The sequence below is a fragment of the Lepisma saccharinum genome, chromosome 29, assembly GCF_977018435.1.
Source record: "Lepisma saccharinum chromosome 29, izLepSacc3.1, whole genome shotgun sequence".
NCBI lineage: Eukaryota > Metazoa > Arthropoda > Insecta > Zygentoma > Lepismatidae > Lepisma > Lepisma saccharinum.
In genome coordinates, this window is record NC_139257.1 from 5,240,623 (window position 1) to 5,257,595 (window position 16,973).

Consider the following 16,973-nt stretch of genomic DNA (forward strand, 5'->3'; position numbering starts at 1 on the left):
ACGAAAAGAATAAGAATCTAGATCGAAGGCATGTTTACTTTGGGGGGGGGTGGAGGAGATAATAACGTCTAACAGGCATAATTGTTATACTGATGGATGGTAACACTTTTGAAAAAGTCACACCACTACCTACTACAGAGTTAGGTGGTAGAGCAACCCAATGCTGAACCTCGCTCTGTAGTAAATAAAAGTAATTTTCTATCCTATTCTATCACCTTCAAACCTTGTTTCATGCATTACATCCTTCATTGGGCCCAAAACAGGAAATCTGATGTGGTAAGATTCAGGCTGATGGGGTGGATGTCGAAGCAGAGACCAACCAAGTTTAGTGATTACCTCCACTGCCCTCAGGTTTGCATTATCATGGGGGATCAAGATATCTGAGGAATCCCTGACAGTTTATGACGAACTGTCATAAGGTATTCAAGAAACTTGAGTTTCGTGTGTGTTTGCTGGGGTAAAGTAGCCCAACTTATGTCCTAAGACGATGAACTCGTCTAGTGCAGAGAATTCACGATAGGTGGAATGCCTATGCAATATAAAGACTTTGTTGCTTTAGTACTTACGCGAAGAGTCGCTAGATGGCTCTGACCGTTGTGCGCGTTTAAGTTGTAAATTCCTTTGTTTGATATCCGATTTTCTCGCGGTTTCCTTATGCACAAGGACATTTTGATGTGTCGGTCATTGCACGCATGGACAATTCGCGGTAATGGCGCAAAATAATAACATTTACAGCGTTTTGGTCTAGATGCCATTGGTTAATTAACAGCAAAAAGTTTATCTTAATAAGCATTATAATAGGTTCTTTAACATATACACATATTTGTTAACGTGTGAGTTCTAAATCATGTAAATTGTTGCTTGGTAAAGACAATTGTGCTCTGCGAAAAAGAATGGTAGTTATCGATAGGGGTGTGTGGTGATCGAAAGGGAACTTCCGGTACAGAAAAATGGAGTGAAGAAAGTTATGTCACGACGATTGAGGAAATTGTAATTGTTTTCAGTGGTTTCTGGACGAATATGACATCGGCTGTTAGGATATAACGGCGGATAAAAGCATGGAGTAAAAGTACAACGCAGATAAAACGTTGGAAGTGAGTTGAACTCTCGGTTCCCAGGGAGGTAAGGAGTGAACTCGTGCATGCTGGATTCTTCGTTCCGGAGACACAAGGTAAGGGAACTAAATTTCCTTAAGTGACTTTGAGAAGAAGAAAATTCTCGCAAATCGTGGAATCTACAGATACGCAAAGTTCGTTTAAGAGATAGCTATCTCGCGTGTGTTGGAACTTATTTGACACGGTACTAGTACTCGTTACAAACCATGCGTTAATTACAAAATGGCCATCGACGCCATGTCTGAATAAGGTTGTGTGCACACACAAAACGAACTATTCTCGTTCGAGAAACGTACAAAACATGCTAAAATAAATGAGTAGTATGTTCCCAGATTGGTTTTACGTCAATTTGAGGAAATAATATGGACTTTTGTAACCCATTTTATATAACATAAAAATGTGTATGCCCAATGACCATAAATGGTAATTTTTTCAGTCACGTATAGACAGTTGTTTCACGTCTCATAGTACAATAAGGACTGATTCATAATGCTCTCATAAACAAGAAACATTTGTTATTTTCAACTCAATAAATAAGTTCATTGTTTCTTATGTTTCTATTTGCGTTCTTCAACATTTCTTTCATTCGTATTTCGTTGATGTGTAAATGTGTAAATGATTAATTCTTCTTTTTCAGAAGGGGGGAATTTCGCATGTGTAAATTGGGTTAGTGTTGTTACCATGGAAAGTGGTTATTGTTAGTTGTAAATCAATTATTTTGAAATCCAAAGGTATAAAAATTTCTTTCGCAGTGCGCTGCGCGCGTCACCGGCGTTACCAGGCAAATTTTCGCAAAACAAATAATTTGAACGAATGTCATGTAGCTCGTCGCAAGATTGATGTGATTCAATTATTGAGTCGTTGCTGCTGGGTTCAAACTATTAAATTTAATCTAATCTTATTTAGTCCGTCGCAAGATTACGAGGACTCAAGTGCAGAGGGGCTGCGTTAGTGAATTTCTTGTTGGGTTTCAAGTAGGTTAATCTTCATTTGGTTGATTGCTGTTGTTTAAGCTAATATTAATAATGGCAACGGAGCAGGAACCGGTCACGTTAGAGTCCTTGTTCGCCTTTATTAAACAAAGCAATCAGTTGCTCAAATCAGAACTCAATGAAAGCAATCAGTTGCTCAAATCAGAACTCAATGAAAGCAATCAGTTGCTCAAATCAGAACTCAATGAAAGCAATCAGTTGCTCAAGTCTGAACTTACCGCTCACACTAGTAGGTTGGTGGGGAAACTTCAGTCAGACCTCAGTGATACCAGCAAATGTATCTTAGACTTGCAACAAGATGTGGTCAAAACAAGTGAGGGTCTTCATGATCTCACTTTGACAGTATCTCAATACAGATTAGAATGCATGAATAGAGCTGAAGGGTTAGACCGGAAGTATGATGAATTGGCACGTAGGTTAGATTCGGAAGTGCAGGGTGTGCAGAAATCGTTGGAACAAATTAAAACTGATAACGAAAGTCACATTAGATCTTTGGAAGGGCAAATTGTTGAAAAGGTTTTGGTTAAGATTGCAGGTGGAAGTCAGGACTCCAATCGAGTTTCTAAGGATTATCAATTAGGAAAGTCGATCAGTGATAGTGAAGTGGTAGTGGTAAAGAGGGAGTCTCAATCATCCTCTCAACCGGTTGTGCATGTTTCTTCTCAGCACCTAGGGTCGGAAACTTCGGTTGTGAATACTCTGCCGCCAGAAGTAATGGTAACACTAAAGTCTCTCGAAAATTCTATGGATAGGGTTAGCAGAGTTATGGACAACTGGGAGCAGGGGAGTCCCCGTAAGGTATTTGAAATGCAAAATAGTGGAGAAAAACCGGTTAAGGGTAAAAGTGTTGATCCCTCGGTAACTGAAATCACTGGGGTGGGTCGTTTGGATAAGGCCACTTCCACAGACAATTCGGATGCAGGGAATGTCAAATCAGGTATAATGCGCAAACCATTTGCGGGCTATTGTGTTTCTAGTGCAGAGTCATCGACTGATGCTGAGAAATCTTGGAGAGTTAATTCAGCGATAAGTAAGAAGGGTTACCTAAAAACCAGGCACAGAAGATCTAAAATGTGTGGGTTTGGGGGAAAAGATGATGATCCGAAGGGAGTGAATGAAGGGAAGAAGGAACAATCTGATTTTAATGCTGTTCATGGTGTTGCTCCTGTGAAAGCATATAGCATAAAGCCTCAGGATTTAGTAAAGTTCCCGAAATTCAATGGCTTGATCACGAATGTAACTCCAACCGAATTCCTGGAAAAGGTAGAGGAACTTTTGGAGTTATATGGGATTGATCAAGCACATTACATTAAATATGTTCCTAAACTATTGACCGAAAGTGCGAAGCTCTGGTTTTCAGAGAGAAAGGCTCAGTTGGTTTCTTATGATGCATTTAAATTGGAATTCATAAGCCATTACGAAAGTTCTAGATGGCGTAGTACTTGTCTTGCCAAAATCTTGAACTCTCCTTACCAGAAAACCTCTGAGGAAAGTGTATTACAGTATTTTTCTAAGAACTTCAAGTTGCTACGTTCAATACAGCCTAAGGCGGAAGAGTCTCATATTGTTGCTCAATTAGGCTCACTTTTGCCATATAAATTAAGAGAGCACTTCGTTATGCAAGACATCTCGTCATTTGCAGATGCCACGCATGCTATAGAAAATTTTGAATCATTAAGAGATTTACCCATGAAGCGAGATCTAGCTCCGCTTCAAAAGGGCAAAAGCTTTAAAGCTGGGGTAAACAAAGTCACGATCGCCGCGGTTCAGGGCTCTGAGGTGAAGGGTAAACCGTAAACCAGGGGCTCAGACTTTAAAGACTTCACCCACTAGCGTTAGAAAGAACACAAATTTCAGTCCCAATTCGAAACGACGTTTTCAGTACAATAGAGATTCAGCCGAAGATTCCTTGTTGGGAAACGGAGACCAACTCACATCGTAGGAGGTGATGTGGGTTTAGGCATGAATAAACCTCCAGTTAATAGGGTTGCGTCTGCGTTACCTCAAAGAGGTAAGGAAGCAGAACAACAGACAAGTGCTATTCAACCGCTGTTAGAAGGGAAACAATTAATCGGCGACAGTATGTTACTCAGAGTAGCTCAGAAGTTTGGTAATTATCAGTTCAATTTCGATGAACAAGGAAATCGCAAGATAGGATTAACAGTCAGTGGACAAACTACCGAGCAATTAAACGGCAGGTTAAAGTCGTGCTCAAAATTGGCTGACTCAGTGATAGTCATGATAGGTACGAACGATATACTTAACTTCCAGACGGAAGAAACTATAAAGCGCAACTTGTCGGAGACACTGGAATTGTTGAAAGGAAGGACAAAGGAGATCAATTGGTTGACCCTACCTCCCATAGCACGTATTATGCGTAACAAAAGTTCCAATGTCTGGCACAAATGGAAAGGGATTAATGATTTCATAGCCTCGTTTCATGATGCAAGAAATGTCAAAGTACACGATATCTCTTCTTTGTTTTTTGATAGCTCAGGTGAAATTCGATATGACCTTTATGAAGAATATTTGGGAAATCCTTCGCGGGGAAAAGTTGATCGAGTACATTGGAACAGAGAAGAAATGTCTCGAGTTCTCAATTTCCTTAGGAAAAGGGGAATTTTAAGAAAGTTAGGACAAGGGGTTTCCGAGCCTGGTTCTCAATTCATAGTTGAAGCTGAAATCCATGCGATGGACGAGCCATCCAGGGAATGTCCAAGTTCGGAAAACCGGAGAGGAGCTCTTACCAACGGGCAGGGGGTGAGGGTGAGATAAAATTTCCTGCTATACAGTTTGTAAATATAAATGATACGTGGGGAGAGGAGAGTGATTTTCTTGATGCAATGAATTCAACTATACCTGTTAATGTGGGTCACCAACGACATACGTCTGCTATGATTAAAATTGCCATATTAGGTAAAGTTTTTAATGCTCTCTGTGATAGTGGTGCCGAGGTGTCTCTCCTCGAATTTAACACTTGGAAATCGATTTCGTCTTTGATCTCGAGACCAAGATTGGAACCAGCATCCAATATTAAATTAGTAGATTATACTGGTTCGAGGTCTAAATCTGTTGAAGGAATCACGAAGTTGATGATCAATTTGGGGGGGCATGATTATTATGTACAGTTTCTAGTGGTGAAAAAATTAAATGTACCCGTATTGCTAGGCTTAGATGTGATATATGGGGTTCACGGTGAACTAAACTTTGACGTAGATGCTTTCTTTTATCATACTCCCAATGGTAAAGCGCTTTTGAAGTTCACACCTCTTAGAGAAGTAGAGTCTTTGGGACCAGACTTGTCTTTGATGAACGTTTCAATGAATATAGAACTTTCAGCAAATGAACATTCGTCTTTCATGCACAAAGCGAAGGGTTCGCTGAACTTAGAAGAAAATTTAAATTCTCGGTTCATATATATGTTAAGCACTTTTGAACAAATGTTTACTGACGTACCTGGTCTATGTAGAGAGTACGAACATCGGATGGAATTGGACACTGTTGAACCAATCGTGGCGAGGAATTACCCCATTCCTTATGCTTACAGGGATCAGGTTAGGAATCATTTGAACCAAATGTTGGCTTGGGATGTGATTGAGCTTTCACAGTCCGAATATCGTTCGCCTCTACTGGTGGTTCCCAAACCAAATGGTGGGATACGATTATGTGTGGATTTGAAAAAGGTCAATCAACACGTTAAACTCATGCAACTTACGCCAATGAAGATTAATGATCTGTTAACTTCATTTTTAGGCTGTAAATTCATCACCTCGCTGGACTTAGGAAACGCTTATTGGCAAGTATCTTTACATACTGACAGTCGTAAATTCACGGCATTTGCATTTGAGGGTATTCTGTACCAATTTAAAAGAGTTGTGTTTGGTTCGGTGAACGGCACGGCTGTGTTCGTGGATGTCATGAATAGGGTACTGGGATCATTTTTGGATTTTGTTGTGGTGTACGTAGACGATATCATCATCAAATCTAAAGATTTTGATTCACATCTAAGGCACGTCAGTCTGGTCTTGGAAATATTAAAATGCGCGGGTTTTACGTTGAAGTTAGAAAAATGTAGGTTTGCAGTGCAAGAGTTTAAGTTTTTGGGACATATAATCACGACACAGGGTTTCCAGAAAGATCCTTCCTACGTCGAAAGCATTGTTAACCTACTCAAACCTGAAAACTTGAAACAGTTGCAAAGGGTTCTGGGATGTTTTAATTGGTTAGCGAAGTATATTCCTAATTATGCCATGGTGGCACAACCGCTATATGAACTATTAAAACTTAAGACGAAGTGGCATTGGACCACACAAGCTGAACAAGCTTTTATGCACCTGAAGGCGTTGGTAGTCCATGAAGTCACCCTTAACTTTCCGGATTTTGAGAAAACGTTCTATATTCAAACGGATGCGTCTCTTGTGGGAATAGGGGGCTTTTGTTACCAAATTACTGATGGGGAAATGAAACCCTTAGGATTCGTCAGCAGGTTGCTTAGAACATACGAGAAGTCATATACGTCAACTGAGATCGAAGTTTTGGCTATACTATATACGATCGAAAAATTTTCCACATTTCTTAAGGGTAGACAATTTGTTGTTGTCACTGACCACAAATCACTCACGTGGTTAGAATCTGCACATTCATGGAATGCCAGGCTGACAAGATGGTTTATACAGATCCAACAGTATTCCTTCGTTGTGCAATATTGCAAAGGTTCGGACAACCTCTTGGCAGATACCCTTAGTAGAAACTTTCCAGATACACCTGATTCTCAATTTTTGATAAATATTTCTGTAGTTACGCATTTAAATCAGAAGATTTTCACCAAGGAGGAGTTGATTGATTTACAGAGTGATGACGTGGGTTTGAGAGAAATTATTGATCATCTTAAGGGGGTAAATCAAAGGTTCAATTCTCGCTCAAGATCTTGGAATCGAACATACTGCTTGAATGATGATGTTCTTTATATTAAAGACTTCCATGATGTTTCGCGTCACAGGATATGTATTCCTGTCAAATTGATAGATAAAGTCTTGGTGGCTGGACATGATGACATGGGACACTTCGGTGTTGCCAAAACTTTATCTCACTTATATCGGGTTTTCTATTGGCAAGGGATGAAGTCTGATATTAAGTCGTATGTAAAAAACTGTGAGCTGTGTCAGCGTACAAAACCGAATAAACATCCGGCTAAAATTGTTGCAAGGTCTCATTTCACAGACATGCCAGGGCAGATTTTGTTTATTGATCTGCAGGGTCCGTTTGCGCTGGGGCCTAAGCGAGAAAGATTTTTGTTTACGGTTCTAGATGCAGCAACAAGGTATTTGGTGGCATACCCGGTGGTTAATAGCAATGCTAATACCATTGTGAATAAATTGTCAAAAGTGTACTTTGTTCATTTGGGAATTCCTCAGAGGATAGTTTCTGATAATGGGCCACAATTTAAGTCGAAAATTTTTCAGAATGCAATGAAAACATGGGGGGTATAACTTGTTTACACTCCGGTGTACCATCCGAGCTCAAATTGGGTAGAGCGCTATCATTCGGAGTTGAACTGTTTGATGAGAATACTCTGTAATTCTAATCATAACAAATGGCCGGAAAGTGTACCTGAAGCTCTGCGCCTTCTGAATGGTTCCATTTCGTCACAAACAGGATATTCTCCAATGGAGTTAAGATTAAACATGACAAGGAGTTTGACCGATATACCGACGCTGGGGGCCGATGCTAACAATGTCACGTGGAATGACAAGCTAGTCATGGCGAATCTGTCTAGCCTCAGTAAAAGGCAAAATAAATTGAAGCAACAAAATGCTAAGATGGATGTGAAACCTGTAGTGGGAGAGGGTATGCTAGTCTTCGTTAAGAATCAGATCTTAAGTGGCACAGGAGATAAGGTGATAAGGAAATATTGTGACCTCTTTGTCGGCCCTTATCTTTGTGTTGAGAACAGTAAAGATTCCACGCTTTCATTGATAGATTGTGTGACAGGAGAAAAATTGGATCACCAGTCGATAGAAAATTGTAAAGTTTGGAATTGTTCAGAGGACAAGGTAAAAATGTGGGTGAAGAGATTACTAGATTTGAATTTGGAAGGTGTGGATGAAATGTTACAGACGATGGGGTTTAGCTGTAAATCAGACGTGGTAGTTAAGGACAGTGTAGATAAAGGCGGGGTAGGGGAAGTTCAAGGTTAAAATTTCTCGTATGGGTAAAGTGAGATTGAGCCTGCGGCGGGCGAGTTGACCAAGTAGGTGAAATTTTTGCGGCGTACTAGCATGCGAGATGAGCCTGAAATCTTCCTGATTGCTCCAAAATAAGGTGAAACATTTACAATAGTTATTAACTCTGATTGAATGAATCCAAAAGCAAAATAAAAAGTTGTTTAGGTAGTTCCATGGGGGCTATGTTGAGTTTGCGGATGAGGGCAGGTATGATGTGGTAAAGGTCAAGTTAGGTTATGCTTGCGGCGGGCTATTGGTCAAGTAAGTATAATGTTGCGGTGGGCCTAGGCATTCATTTGTTTCCTGCTCCAACCAAGAATATACAAGCCACTATGTTTTGCAAGACACCAAGACACATGCGGGGTTCCTTCTTTCGGGAGAATGATGAAGTCACCAGAGTTGGTGATCCGGGATGTTTCATATTGTAAACAATATAGTAATATGTCTGTATATATTAAATATGTATATTAGTGAATATGTAGAATATGAATGTTTATTTGATGTAAGTCTAAATTTAGTATTGTATCAAAAGTATTGTGTGAGGGTTCAGCCCTATGTTGGGCGCCATTTATGACGAACTGTCATAAGGTATTCAAGAAACTTGAGTTTCGTGTGTGTTTGCTGGGGTAAAGTAGCCCAACTTATGTCCTAAGACGATGAACTCGTCTAGTGCAGAGAATTCACGATAGGTGGAATGCCTATGCAATATAAAGACTTTGTTGCTTTAGTACTTACGCGAAGAGTCGCTAGATGGCTCTGACCGTTGTGCGCGTTTAAGTTGTAAATTCCTTTGTTTGATATCCGATTTTCTCGCGGTTTCCTTATGCACAAGGACATTTTGATGTGTCGGTCATTGCACGCATGGACAATTCGCGGTAATGGCGCAAAATAATAACATTTACAGCGTTTTGGTCTAGATGCCATTGGTTAATTAACAGCAAAAAGTTTATCTTAATAAGCATTATAATAGGTTCTTTAACATATACACATATTTGTTAACGTGTGAGTTCTAAATCATGTAAATTGTTGCTTGGTAAAGACAATTGTGCTCTGCGAAAAAGAATGGTAGTTATCGATAGGGGTGTGTGGTGATCGAAAGGGAACTTCCGGTACAGAAAAATGGAGTGAAGAAAGTTATGTCACGACGATTGAGGAAATTGTAATTGTTTTCAGTGGTTTCTGGACGAATATGACATCGGCTGTTAGGATATAACGGCGGATAAAAGCATGGAGTAAAAGTACAACGCAGATAAAACGTTGGAAGTGAGTTGAACTCTCGGTTCCCAGGGAGGTAAGGAGTGAACTCGTGCATGCTGGATTCTTCGTTCCGGAGACACAAGGTAAGGGAACTAAATTTCCTTAAGTGACTTTGAGAAGAAGAAAATTCTCGCAAATCGTGGAATCTACAGATACGCAAAGTTCGTTTAAGAGATAGCTATCTCGCATGTGTTGGAACTTATTTGACACGGTACTAGTACTCGTTACAAACCATGCGTTAATTACAAAATGGCCATCGACGCCATGTCTGAATAAGGTTGTGTGCACACACAAAACGAACTATTCTCGTTCGAGAAACGTACAAAACATGCTAAAATAAATGAGTAGTATGTTCCCAGATTGGTTTTACGTCAATTTGAGGAAATAATATGGACTTTTGTAACCCATTTTATATAACATAAAAATGTGTATGCCCAATGACCATAAATGGTATTTTTTTCAGTCACGTATAGACAGTTGTTTCACGTCTCATAGTACAATAAGGACTGATTCATAATGCTCTCATAAACAAGAAACATTTGTTATTTTCAACTCAATAAATAAGTTCATTGTTTCTTATGTTTCTATTTGCGTTCTTCAACATTTCTTTCATTCGTATTTCGTTGATGTGTAAATGTGTAAATGATTAATTCTTCTTTTTCAGAAGGGGGGAATTTCGCATGTGTAAATTGGGTTAGTGTTGTTACCATGGAAAGTGGTTATTGTTAGTTGTAAATCAATTATTTTGAAATCCAAAGGTATAAAAATTTCTTTCGCAGTGCGCTGCGCGCGTCACCGGCGTTACCAGGCAAATTTTCGCAAAACAAATAATTTGAACGAATGTCATGTAGCTCGTCGCAAGATTGATGTGATTCAATTATTGAGTCGTTGCTGCTGGGTTCAAACTATTAAATTTAATCTAATCTTATTTAGTCCGTTGCAAGTTCCTTGTTGATTATGTGGAAGCTGCTGATGTGAAGGTCAGAGTTCATCATCACACCTCGGGACAACTTATCCACTAGAACAACTACAAGGATATCCCAAAAGGTGGCTGTTCAAATTGCGACAAACCTACAGCTTCACTTCTCCCCACTTTGACATTTGATTCACTAAGCCCGACTTTTACTATCAAGTGAATCACTTCCCTAGACAGAACACACACTTCAATTTCTCGACACTAAAAATTCAATGACAGCTTGCTTTCCCTGACAGGTGTATCTTACTTCAGTCTTTTAGGCTGACTGCTTCAATGGCACCATCTGTTGGATAACAATTAAATTATGCATATATATGCTCAAGATGTCCAATTTGCTGAATACAAATTCCTCCTTTGGTACATTGAATCAGGAGTGAAGAAAAAAAGAGGCACATTGCTTTTAGTCCTCTTGTGTCATTTTGGCTAATCATGATGAGGAATAAATGATTATTAGAAGAAATTGATGAAGACACACCCACAAAGAACATCTATGACCAGGCTGGGACCGAAACATGGGAATTTCCGTGACAAGTTTGAAATGTCATACCCTAATGTACTCTGCAACTGAATCGACTATAAATTGCCGTTCATTCCCATTCATAATAATTGTAATGATAGAGATAAAGGTTGATGCAAAATAAGATAGTAAATATCTTGACACTAGTGGCCCAATGCTTAGAGTGGAAATTCCTATATCTGGGCTGCTGGATTGCTTGGGAATAGGAGGGTGCTTGTATGAACCAACATGGAAACAATGCAGTAGGTGGGAAGATGCCTGTGCAAATTATCCTAACTGAGGGATGCTTTACGGAAATTTTTCCATGTTTCCACTTTGAGTACTTGTAACAATTATAGGCACAAGTGATTCTGGATTAAATACACCCATGCAATAGGCTTGTTCATCTTTTGTATTGAATTACAGAAACATGTTTTTTTCTTACTTAAGCATAATGCAATGATGCTTCATATTTGAAACCAATGATGGATGTATACAAATCTAGAAGTCCTTTACAAAGGAAAATGCCATGAAAAGGGCTTAAAGTGAGCTGGAACTCAATTCTGGTAAATCAATTTGGTGCCAGAAATCAGTTCCTGCTGCTCATCCATTTTATTTATTTACTACACTCTACAAAAGTCTGTTATTTGTTACATTATATTTGCAAACAATAGATGAAAGTTCTTGTACTCCTGTCAGTCAGCAGTCCGGAAATTTAGGAAAAATATTATACTAGGACAAGGGCTATTCATTTAAGATCTTAATTTCCTGAAATACCAGATGTGATAGTTTGTGTTTGCAATAATAATAATAATACCAATCACCATTATTATTGCCATCATTAGTAGTAGTACTCATATTGATTCATTTGCAGCTACTGACTGAAACCACTTTAAGTGCTGGTCATGAAGGTATGTCTACAAGCAACACTAGAAATCTGTGCATTAGAAGAGCAAGCAGTTTACAATACATGCGTTTGTATTTGGCATGCTGCTTCTTCCATTCTGTACTGTGAAACCAGGGATGCTGACTTATGTTTCTTTTGGTTTGCAGGAGACGTAGAAAATAAATATAGGTACCAACTTGAGTGCATGTCAATCGTGTGGGCTAGAATATGCACGACTGGGAGATGATGTGCTTTGAGATGGCCACTATGGTATTTTAGGTTACTGCTCTGTGTGCAAGGGCATTCAGGATGGCAAGGCGTTGTTCCTTGTGATGGAAGCTATAGGTATGGGGAATTTATTTTATGAAGGTTGTATTTTACATCACATATTATTAACACCATAAAAACAAACAAGACAAAGTTGGTTGTGACTTTGCATTGCTTGTTTTTTAGGGATATTTTTTACACTGAAGCAACATGTGTCACTTGAGGATGAGCCAATCAAATGGGGGCTTGTGCAGTGCATCAGTGTGAATTGTTGCTATTTATTCCAAGTGACATGTCATTTTAGTGTGAAGTCTCTTTTTAGTTTCTGTATGTACCAATGTTTCAGAAACTGGTTCTGCTTCTGTTTTCTAGGGAGTGTACTGTATTTGCTTCTATCTTGTCCCATGTCAGTAGTTCCTGAACACAGAAAGCAACCTGGTAGAAGCAAATACACTACCCAGAAGAGTGAGACAGAGCCAGTCTCTGAAACATAGGCACACAGAAAAACTAAAGACAACGGTTACATGTAGAAACAATTCAACATGCCCCTTCTGACCACTTGACTGGAACTTTTGGTGGTGAGATCATGAGTCAACTTAACCTTGCTTCATGAAGAGGCAAAATTGTATGTCATATGTAAATATATGAAGAATGTATAATGAACTTTATTAGTGTGTACAGCATGTTATCTTTTGAAGTTTCTTAATATAAAATCATCTATGCTCGATCCTCATGGCTTAGTATTTTCAAGATGTTCATCATTAACACACACATTATATTACCATCGAAAAAATGCAATTTCTTTGCTTTTTTTTAACTTTGGGAGGGAGATTTTCAGTAAATGAACAAGTGTAAAAAGCAAAATATAGTGAAGACAGCAGAACCACTTGAAGTATGACATGAAAATCAATCATTCTTATCCAAGATAACAATAATTTCAAAGTTCACATCTACGAAGCAGGATATTTGAATATTAACTATTAAAAATATGGTAAATTTCATATATCGGACAAACGACTGAAATTTGCTAGTACTTTAAATTTCAATATTCGTACTTACGTATTCTGCATTGAGAAATATTGTTGAAGGTGGCATGAAATAAGCTCTATTTGCAACATATTGAGTAAGTTTTCTTCCTTTCTTATTGCCTTTGGTAACATGCAAAATGGCAGTTACAGTTTCAGTACCGTACTCGGTATGGAGTGTTTCTACCCCACTGCACCCACAAATACCTATGTAGCCCCACAAACAATTGACGCATAGCCCCACGAACCATTTCTGGTAAGGTTAGTTAACGTTAGGTTGGGTAATGTTTAGGTTAGAATAGTTAAAAATTGGAAAATAGAAAAAAATGCATTGCCCCACACACCATTCTCGCATAGCCCCACGAACCATTGACACACAGCCCCACAAACCTTTCACGGAAACGAACCTTCTTCAGTTACAAAAACATGTGTTTGGAAACACTGACCTGCATTAACCGTGATTACATCACCACACAAGGTAACATCCGGCTGGAAGGAAATGGATGCAACAGCTTTCGTGCATTGGTCACAAATTTATATCGAAAAATAGATGATTTACCGGCAAAATTCAATGAACGATGCGAGAAAACACTTCCCCGAACTTCCCCAACTATAAAGAAACTGCATTCAGTAAGTAATTGCTCTTGTAAATTTGAAGTAATCCGTTTGTCTGATAAAAGAAATTTACCAGAAATATTTCTATTAAGAACAAAAATATCATATAAAAGTTATTTTACTTACGTATCTGTGAGTCTTCTCCTTGAGTTAGCTACGTTTTGGGACACCACTGCTCCCTTCTTCATTGGTTCTTTAAGCATGCAATACTGCCATGCCATGCCATTATATCACACAAGGAAAGGTTGGACGGGTAGGATTGGGGAAAAAATACCACATAAAACCCTTTCACTCTGCATTTCCTTAAAACTTGTCATGTTCACTATAAATTCTCTTAAAATTCATTAAAAGCAGTAAGAACGAGTTAAAAATCCAAGAACTGTACTCTCTCCCGTCTGCGTGTTAATCAGCTGATTTTCCGCAGGGAATGCAGGAAGCAGAGGCTATATCCCTACAGAATGTCTTCACCTGGGTTATAACTATGTTATTTCCAGGTCAAAATTCACGCACTTCCTGTACGGCACAAATTACTTCCGGGGTAATTTTGTGTTCTTCATGGAAATGTTTTTTAATATTTAATATTGTGAGTAATAGGCACCAAATCCAATATGAATTGAATATTAATATTTGTCACCATTTGTATGCTTCTTTCCATGGTATTATTTGGTAAACTGCCTCTGGCAGTTTGTTATAAAGTTTTACACCTTGAAATCCTAGACCATTACATGTTTTGGATGTGCAGACAGTAGAAAGGTGAAGGGAGTTATGCATACAAGTGCTGTATTTGTGTATGTCTAGATTTTTTGAGAATATTTCAGAATTTGTATGAATAAAGTACAATATTTCTAATATGTACACACATGGAAGAGGTAATATTTGAAATTCATTGAAAATTTCTTTTGTTGGGTTGAGAGGGAATCATTTTTCATAAATTTTAATATCTGTTCTTGCCAATTAAAAATTTTCTGCATTTTGGGTGATCTGCCCCATAAAGAAAGAGATACCATACGCAAGTACTGGTTGAATCTGTCCAAAATACACTGTCCCTTAAATCATTCAAAGATAAAACATTTCTCAGAATTCTCATCATGTAGCAGAGCTTGCTTAACTTTTGAGTTAAAATTGTAATTTGCATGTCCCAAGACAGGTTTGCGTCTATCCATACTGCTAAGAATTTTATTGCATTGCTTTCTTTGACGACTTGAAAAAAAAAGGTAAAGTGTTCCCCTGTGCTTAGTATCATGGCATGAAGGCGTATAGGGGGTGTGGGGGTAATGCCCCACACTTTCTTGATCCGGTCGTGAGTGGGGGTGATGTGATCAGCATCACGTCCCTGACCGCCTTTACCCCCCAGAGTTTCCCCCAGGTATCCATGTTATTCGACGCTGGGTGGGTGCCGGGTCTGCTTTCAATGTTAGAAAAGTTCCCGAATTTGAACTGGCCGGAGATCGAACCCGGGACCTTTAGCATGATAGTCATACGCGTTACCGACTTCATTGTTAATAATTACAATTAAGGTTTTTGTATGCTTTACTGGATTAAAATATATTAGAACTGTCTTATTAACATTCAGGGAAAGCTATTTGTTGTATAGCCAGGTGTTTAGTTGTGTTGTTGTTATGTTTCAGGCTTTTTACTATGATGTTTGTATCATCCGCAAAATAAGTATTGTTTGAGAGACTGATAAAGTTTCTGGAACATTTATGTATAGTAAAAATAAAACTAGTCCTAGAATTGAACCTTGTGGTACACCTGTTTTGAGGAACAATTGGTCTGATTTGATTTCGTTAATATATATATACTGACATCTGTCTTTTAAATAGGAAGTGAACCATTTTTTGCTAAACCCCTGATTCCATAATGGTCCATTTTATATAGTAAAATATCATGCTGTACCAAATCAAATGCTTTGGTAAAATCTGAAAATAATCCATACACATGCATTTTTTTGTCTCTTGCTTGTATGTTTTGTATAAAAATGCTACATCAAAATGATATTTTATTGTCTTTGTGAATAGGCTTACTTTTGTATTTAAATTTTCTTCCTTGAGCACATCAGTCCAGTTTTTTTCTTTAAGCAATATACAAAGTTTCCAATACTTTTCTTGGTTAAGTTTCACTTTTCTATAGTGGTGATATGTTTTGCATTTTTTTTTTTTGTTTTATATTCTCTAACTAACTACCTAACCCTCTAGCCTTCTTAAACCTGAATGTTCATGGCTTCACCAACTCAGGCCTTCCATCTATCCCTATCCTGAGCAAGTTCTATATATTTTTTCCATCCATACCGATTTCCTTTAGGTCCATTTCAACGTTGTCCTTCCATCTTCCCACAGGTCTTACCATCAGGTTTCACAACAACAATCCTGTAAACTCCTCTCTCCTCTCCCATTCGTGCCACATGGCCTGCCCACCAAAGTCTTCTTGATTTAATTATTCTAATACTATCTGGACATGAATACATATTATGTAGTTCTAAATTATGTAACCTTCTCCACTCACCTGTCTTCTCATCCCTTTTAGGTCCAAAGATTTTCCTAAGGATCTTATTTTCAAATACTCTCAATTTATGTTCCACACCCATATAATACTACAAGCAAAATTACTGTTTTGTATATTTTAACTTTTAGTTTCTTAGATATTAAACGAGAAGACAAAAGTTTATGAAGAGAAAAGTAACATGCATTTCCTGAATTAAGCCTACTTTTTATTTCCTCTTTAATATCATTTTCATTTGTTAGTATTACTGCTAAGTATTTGAATTTGGAAACTGATTGAAATTAGTTGTTATCAATAATTAGATTTTGATTATTACCTAACACTTGGTTTCGGCCTGTAAGCATATATTTAGTTTTCTCTTTGCTAACTTCCAAACCAATCTCTTCAGCAGTTTTGAAAAATATTTTAGCATTTTTCTTAATTGTATTTATATCATCCCCTAATAAGTCTACATCATCTGCATATGCTAACAACTGATTCACACTATTTAATTTTAGTCCTTCGTTAGTTTCTCTTACCTTCCTATCAGCATATCCTAAGGCAAAATTAAAAAGCAATCGAGATAATGCCTCTCCTTGTTTTAACCCATCATGAATTGTAAATTTGTCAGACACATTAACA